This window comes from Carassius auratus, unplaced genomic scaffold (genome assembly GCF_003368295.1).
Source record: "Carassius auratus strain Wakin unplaced genomic scaffold, ASM336829v1 scaf_tig00019695, whole genome shotgun sequence".
NCBI classification, from domain to species: Eukaryota; Metazoa; Chordata; class Actinopteri; order Cypriniformes; family Cyprinidae; genus Carassius; species Carassius auratus.
This window is the reverse complement of record NW_020524983.1, coordinates 30,837-39,674: the sequence shown is the minus strand read 5'-3', so window position 1 is coordinate 39,674 and position 8,838 is coordinate 30,837.

The following is an 8,838-nucleotide window of genomic DNA, read 5'->3' as shown; positions in this document are numbered from 1 at the left end:
ACTGCAGTCTTCAGTGTCACATGATCTTCAGAAATCATAACAATATGCTGATTTACTGCTCAAGAAACATTTGTGATTATTATCAGTGTTGAAAACAGTCGTGCTGCACAATGTTTTTGTGGAAATGGCGATACATTTTATTTTTCAAGATTCTCTGATGAACAAAAGTTCAAAAGAATTTGCATTTCTTTCAAATATAACTATTTTGCCACATTATAAATGTCTTCACTGCTCAACTTCATGCATTTAATGAAAGGTAATGCACAAATGCAAAACAACCAGTTTATCTTCAAGATCAGACATGCAGCGACATTCAGGAATGCACTATATAGTATACACTAAGCAGTATGCCATAACATTCCTGAGGCTTCCTGCCTGCACGACATCACTTCCTGTCTCAGCATCACAGGACTGCGAGGGCGAACAGTAGAATTGTGTTCACGCTGCTTTTTAAAACAAAAACACACTTCCTTCTGTTTCCACGGCCCTTCTTCCAGCAGCAGGGATCTGGCTAGGAGAACGGAAAGAACTGAAATAAATGGAGGAAAAAGAGAGGCTGGTTGTTTGTGTGTCAGTTCCTGTCATTCCCGCCCCCCCGAGCACTAATGACGGGTCTCTCAGGTAAACTGTCATATAAAGGAACTGGAAGCAGCTCGCGAGTCATCTTTAGTTTAAAACGCTTGCCTCCAACAGGAAACTCAAGCCTCTGCACAAAGAAGCCAGTCACACACGCTGAGGTACAGGTGCTTGATCTGGATCATGGACCCACACGGAGTCTGGATCAGGTTTATAAAGCAGCGTTTGTGTGAGATGTTACCTCAGTCTGAATGAGCCATTGAGACGGCTGGAGACTGGAAGTACAGTGGAGCCATCACTCGCTCTCAATGAAGGCTCTGTTCACACACTCTCACACACAAACACACCAGACACACACGCACAGGTTCACATTTAAAACAACCAGCTAGTTTAGAGGTTCACTGATATGGCTTCTTCTATAACCATATTCTTTAGGTTTTATTTTGATTGTTTTTATTTAGATTTATTTTTAATACTTTTATTTATATCTTTAAGTTATATATGTATACACATTTTGCATTTTTCATTTTTAAATATTTTATAAGTGTTTTATTTTGATTGTTTATTTGACAATTTTGTATTTTTTATAATTTTTTTGTGTTTTGATTTATTTTTAATATTCTTATATTTAAATTATATATTTTAGTTTAGCATTTTTAATTATTAAATAATTGTATAAGTGTTTTATTTTGATTGTTTTATTTTAAAAAAATTAAAAAAATGTATTTCTTATTTTTTATTCATTTTTAGTATTTTGATTTATTTTTTATATTCTTATCTTTATCTTTAAATAATATATTTTCAATCTGCATTTTTACTATTTAAATAAGTTTATAAGTGTTTTATTTTTATTATTTAATTTGTTTTTTATTTTTTATCTTTAAATGATATATTTTATTATTTTTTATTATTTAAATAATTTGTGTTAGTTTTTTTTATTTTGATTGTTTTATTTTAAAATTGTGTATTTTTATTTTTCATTTTTAATTCATTTTTAGTATTTTTATTTATTTTTAATAATTTAATTTTTATTTTATCTTTAAATTATACATTTTAGTTTTTAATTTGTATTTTTTTAAATAATTTTATAAGTGTTTTTATTTAGATTGTTTTATTTTAAAATTGTGTATGTTTAATTTTTTATTTTTTATTCATTTTAAGTATTTTTATTTGTAATTTTTTTTAATTAGATTGAAGACTTTTTGCCGAAACATGCAGGCAATTCTTCTAAACCTGATGTAAACTCTAGTGTTTCTTGTGACTTGCTGAGCTGAATCAAACTTGCAATAACCAATGCGGATACCAATATCTAGAGAAAAACAGAGAATGATATAATACTGTGCACATAATACAATTTCAATAAAGAAAGTGAAATGCACAAAAATGCATCATGCTTATTTTACACACTATTTCCTCAAAATGAATTTAAAAACACAATGGGAGCTTCAGTGCATTGTGATGCTGATAATCTTTAAATGGTCATATTATCAGTCTGGCTGATACCCATCATTAAGAAGAAAATCTTGCCCTAAACACGCAGACAGCTGTTTCTGCTTTTCCTCTTAAACCCTGAAAGAACATGCAAGGTAGCAACATCCTGCTAAACCAATCTCAGTTAAAGGCTATGCCATCACACACACACACACACACAGCTTCCTGTCACAGCTGCTGAAATCACACACTGTCTTCCTGCGCAGCTAAAACAACAGGATTCCACACAGTCACAAAGATGCATTCGGCCTTTATGAGGAGAAATCTTGCGGTTACACATTACAGAATGATTAATGATGTAATCTAAGTTAAGATAGTGTGTGTGAGCCACAAGTTCACATGAGGAGATCTCTGCTGATGACAATGCAGAGGTCGCAAAGGAAACTCTCTCACAGCCGTAATTCACACACGCTCTGATCTCAGAGTCTGACAGCTTGACTGGAGGCTCTAAAAATACCCCTCATCTCCACCTTTAAATACAGTATCGCTCGTACACAGAGCAAATGAGTGCGATTCCCAGCTCTATGACGCTCTGTCTGTCTGATCACATTCAGGGAAGAGCCTCTACTGACCTACAGGACATTAAATCATTAGTATGTTACAGTATCTATCAGAGAGTATTACAGAATACATTTCTTAATCGCATCCAAAATAAAAGTTTTTGTTCACATAATATATGCATGTGTATATATGTATATATATGTACACAGTATACACACATATATTGAGTAAACAAAAACTTGTATTTTGGATGCAATTAATCGTGATTTATCATTTGACACCACTAATATTACTTCCTACCATTCAATTAGGCCTAATTAATGTTAAAATGAATATATGTTATTGTTAATATCTTAGATATATTGCACCCTTTTGAATCATGACATTTCCATATATCAAAACGTTTTGTTTCATTATATTAAAAAATATACTATAAATAGCAAAATTGTTATGTCCAATTTAAATCCATATTATGTGAAACTCTGTCCAGAAAGTACTAATGCACTAATAATACAATAATCATACAATACAATAAGATTAAGAAAAGTCGATTGACTGAAAGGTTTTGATTAAAATGTTTTGAGTGTGTGGGATTTGTACTTAAAAAAAATTAATATATATATATATATATATATATATATATATATTCACACATACAAAATCGTTTTCTCACAATATTGCATCAGTAATTTGTCAGCAAAAAAGTTAATAAAATAATAAAATAAAACAATTAAATGAAAGATGGTACGTTGTCCAAAAGGTATAGAAATACCATGATATATACTAAAAATTATGCCCAAACACTATTATTATGATGGTACATCTCCAAAAGTATCACTCTGGTACACTCCCATTAAACATAGTAAATATTTTGTAAAATTAATTAAAAACAAAGTAATATCACGGCAAATGCACATACAGCATATAACATATTTAATTTAAATTCAATAAAAGCACGCTGAATTAATATTTCTACTGTATTCATTCTTAGTATATCTAATCAATTGTTTTGTTTTTCCTTCATCAGGCTATTTTTCAACTGAATGCCTATACACTCCACCCCTTAAAACTATTCGTATTTTTTGATCTTGTATACTCAATCCATATTCTTTAATACTACTTTGTAATAACTTCTGTTGATTATCAAATCCAGCTGTTGTCTTCATGTTGATAAACAGAAACTCTATACAATGGGCTTTCGTTGAAGTAGTGTAGCATAGACTTCTGAAGCTGACGTCATCATAAGCCCCCAAGCTCAATATTAATACTCGATTCGATCCAGTGAATCCGAAGCGCGAGCGCGCGTCACAATCAACGCGCAATATCGGATCCAGATCCTGATTGTTCCTCATGAACGCATGGCACGCTCGATCCAGCACAGGAATCCTCACATTCACTGTACACACTGACAGTTTGTTTCTTTCTAACAGATGTGTGAAAGCATGAATGCGCGCTACTCACTCGTTTATTGCGCGATGTGACCGCGCGTAATGATCGTCTGCGGTGATATTCCAGAAGCCGCTTTTCCCGTCTTCTCCAGTCGATTCTCTCTCATTCCAGCTTTTCATTCCCTCTCATTCCAACATGGCTGACGGGCAGATCCCAGCCCACTCCAGCTCCATCCAGCTCCACACACACACACATACACACACTCCTCCCAGTCCCGAGTGAATGAACGCCGCTGGAGTCGCGTTCCAGACTTTGGCCACTTGCGCCGGAGTGTTCCGATTCGTTTTAGCGAATCGATTCGCTCGGATGATCAAATGAACTCTCTCGTTGATTCTGCTGGATTCAAATGTGTACGATCTTCCGAATCCTAGATTACATTAGGTCTGATTTCAGTATATTGTTCTCACATCGGGACTCTATGACAAATAGTATGACTGATTAATTGTTTGTGTTGAATGTTATCTTTAAAAAGGAAACATTTATTTGTAAACATCATACTATTTTCTCTATTTTTTTTAATTCATCCATTCCTTTTCTAATTTCGACATCGCTTATGATTTTAAAGCACATATTTATGGGTGAAACTGGGCTTTTCGAAACTCCGATTCAGATTCACAGTTTCGAAGCGAATCGGATCGCGAATCATTTGATTCAGTTCAGAAACACAACCAAGCGAGTTCGCGAATCATTTGATTCAGATCGAGACTTCGGAGCGCGTATCGAGAATCATGGTTTTTTTTTCTGAATTTTATTTGCTGTTTTTTTTTTTAAGTACATAACATCAAACTATTAAGACAGTGCATTTGTAAAAAAAAAAAAAAAAAAAAAGTAAATACAAATAGTACAAATTCGTAAAAAAAATGAACCATGGTTTTATTATGTAGCCAAACCATTAACTATATTAACCTTTTGTATTATTTAGGTTAATAAGCATGGTTAATTTCCATAAGGTATGTGAAGGTTAACCAACAAAAATGAATAAATGTATAAATAAAAAAATGTAGCCTACACATCAAGAGGACCATGATGGATATACAGTAGATACAATTTTCACTGCTTCAGGATTAAAAAGGCTTTAGATAGTTTCCATATTCTTGTCTAGATCAACTTTGAATAAAAAAGAGAGATTTAGAGTCTATTTTTCTTTTATTTAGCCTATGTGAAATGTAGCTAGCAGAAACACAATTTAATTAAGTTATATTTTTATCTGAAATGGGATTCCATACGTTTGAGTAGTCAAAAAATCAAAAGAAAACTTCTTTCAAATGTACAGTAAAGAAAAGTCACGGTTTCCGATGCGGTTCTATTGAATCGTTTAGAGGAATCGGTTCAAAAGTTCGATTCGTTCGCTCACTGGACATTTGTGTTTATGCAGGGGCGGATTTAGAAAAATATTGATGGGGTGGTGAGAAGGGGGCAGGTATTTTTGAGGGGTGGCAACTGTTTACTACTGTTTCTACTGTTTAGTGTTAATCATCATCTAACTCAACCAGTCAAGAGCTACATTTAGACTTAGATGTTATATGAATATGGTCCTGAAGCATCGGTTTTATTAGCTGACAATAATAATAAATAAATAAACATTATAGGCACAAATACAAATGTACTTTTAGAAATTGTTTTTGAAAAATTTGGTGTTATTGTTTTGGCAAGTTTAAATTAAAACATCTATGAAAACTTGTGTGATATTCCTTTAAAATATTTTTTTAGTATATCATTTTTTAAGTATATTTTACTGTGCAATTTCTTACATAATTTTAGACCAAACTTTTATTTTGGTTGGTTGTAGACAGAGTTTCTGTGTTTTTTTATTTACTATTTTTATTAGCTATTAGGCCTACTTGAAGTATAGTATACTCTACTGTGCAATAGTACTATATTTTCAGTTTGAAATGAAATGGTGAAATCCTCTCATAGCGCGCTGACGTGCACATGTGTAGCCTACAACATGTGACAATGTAGCGAAGAGCTGAAAACAACACGCGTGCTTCAGTGTGTGTGTGTGTAGTAGAGCACACATTCCCAGAGACAACAGCTTTAATATCGCGATTTGATTAAATGCTCTACTTTTGATTTATTCATTTAAAAATGGCCGAATTCCGTGACGTTCTGCTTTAGCCTATACAGCAAGTTCCATTTCCGCGATTAAATCCCTGTCGTTTTTCAAACACAATTGGGGTGAATTTATGAATGAAAGTGTGAAAGTAAGTTCTGACACAAAACGAAGTTGTTATGTATCCTCACGCTTTTTAAAAGTGGGTAACGTATCACATAGTAGACTACACAACGTTAGTTATTTATCATCTCAAAGTCTGTGCTTTCATTAAAGCTTCATTTATTGATAGATATTCAATTTTTACCTAACTTTTCTTCCTGAGTCTCAGGCCGGTGACACACTGGCTGCGTGTGGTGAGCGCGGCGGTTCTGCTGCGTGGAGGCTGCTTCGCGTTTTCTGTGTCTTTACACCAGAATCGTGCGCGCTGCTGTAGGTGACACAGAGGGAAACCGCAGACAGACCAGGATCTTGTCTTCACGACAACAATATCTATACTTCATGTTGAGCATAAATATAACTGATAAAGGACACCGTCAACAGTATTGACGGCAAAATAGACTATGTTTGACAGGTGCAATATTTGAAAATCGAAAATTATTAATTTATTTTTACAGTTCGGGAGATCGTAGAGGGATCGCGAATCATTTGAGTCAGTTTGGGGATCGTGAATAATTTTAATCAGTTCTGGAGTTCGTAGCGGGATCGCGAATCAGTTCGGGAGTTCGTAGCGGGTTCGCGAATCAGTTCGGGAGTTCGTAGCGGGTTCGCGAATCATTTGAGTCAGTTATGGGGATCGTGAATCATTTGAGTCAGTTCGGGAGTTCGTAGCGGGTTCGCGAATCATTTGAGTCAGTTCGGGACATATTATGGTTCGGGAATTCAAAGCGGGATCGCGAATCATTTGAGTCAGTTTGGGAGTTCGGAGCGGGATCACGAATCATTTGAGTCAGTTCGGGAGTTCGTAGCGGGTTCGCGAATCATTAGAATCAGTTCGGGAGTTCAAAGCGGCTTCGCGAATCATTTGAGTCAGTTTGGGAGTTCGGAGCGGGATCACGAATCATTTGAGTCAGTTTGGGAGATCGTAGCGGGTTCGCAAATCATTTGAATCAGTTCGGGAGTTCGTAGCGGGTTCGCGAATCATTTGAGTCAGTTCGGGAGTTTGGAGCGGGATCACGAATCACGAAAGATTCGCCCTCATAAATTATCAGATTGGCCATAACCTTTAATTCGTTGCTGCCAACTGGGGTGGCAGCAGGGCGGGCAAAGCTTTCTTTTAGTAGATCCACCCCTGTGTTTATGGTCTCTGTAAGGTCTCAGTGTCCATCTGAGAGAGTACATTGCTCAAGAAGAGACTGTTTTCTGTGTTTCAACAGAGCTGCTGTTGCATTCCGTTCATTTTGAGAATATTAAAATTCAGTAATAGCAAATCATTGAATCACTTTGGAAAGTCAGTCATACCAAATGACTATTGGGTTGTGCTTTGGCTTTAAAAATACTCTATTCAGCTATTTATTTCATTGTTACTATACTGATATCATCAGCTTTTCATAATCATGTGAGTGTTGCTCCTTTATATGCTGATCTGGGATCAGATCTTCATGCTTAAACATGAACATGATCATCAAACCACATCTGTTTGATCTCAGATCAGCAGAACTGTGGCATTGCTGACTTTCATAATCATGTTCATAAAATAAAAGCATTGTGGACCCGCCTAAATGAGTCAAGTCTAGACAGGAGCAGAAATGAGCTCTGAACAATGTCCAAACATAAAGACCATTCAGACTAGACAAATATTAGCTCAAAGATCACTTCGGTCACAAAGCTTTAGGTTGTAAATCATGAAAGAATATTAAAGTAAAAGATCTTCTTCTGAACTTCTGTGGGTTTCAGGAGGTTTAGGATTGCCATTGACATTTCATAAGAATTTCACAATTAAACAATTGTTCTTAAAACTATAAATAAAGTCAAATATTAATATACATGAATAATTACAACATATATTTCCACATTCATATTTTCCTGTTTGTACATTCAGTTGATTTATAAACAGAATGATTTTAAAGAATAAATATAGAAATTAGTTCTCACATCAGACATTACAAAAAAATACAGTATTTTATTTGTTAATTGTGGCACTTAGAAAATGTGTTTACTATGAGCTTAGTTTTATTACTATTATATTTTTTGTTAATATTTTGAACACAATTTCTTTTTATATTTTGTCAATTCTATTTGTTTTTAAATGTCTATAGTTTTTAGTAATTTTTATTTATTCATTTCAATTTATTCGAGTTATTTTTGTATTTTAAGTTGTTATAAGTTTAGGTTTTTATATATTTTATGTTATTTTAGTTCAGTTAACATTTTAATTTTATTTAAAGTGCCTTTTTTGGTATGGTTTTAGTTTAAAATAGCTATAATAACATCTATAAAAGACCTGCATGAAAAAAAAGAAAGAAAAGAAGGTTGTTTACTATGAACTTAGTGTTATTACTAATATATTTTTTTGTTAATATTTTTCTTTTTTTTTCACTTTTTAGTTAAACTATAATTCTTGTTAAAGTTTTAGTAATGTGTTTTTGTCATTTTAGTTTTTAAATATATATAGCTTTTGGTAATTTGTATTTATTAGTTTCAATTTATTATTATTATTTTTTATTTCAGTACTTTTAAGTTATTATAGTACTTAACAAAATGAAAATAAGAAATGTTGTCTTAGCATAGTTGAAATAAAATAAGTTTAGGTTTTTATATTTTATTTT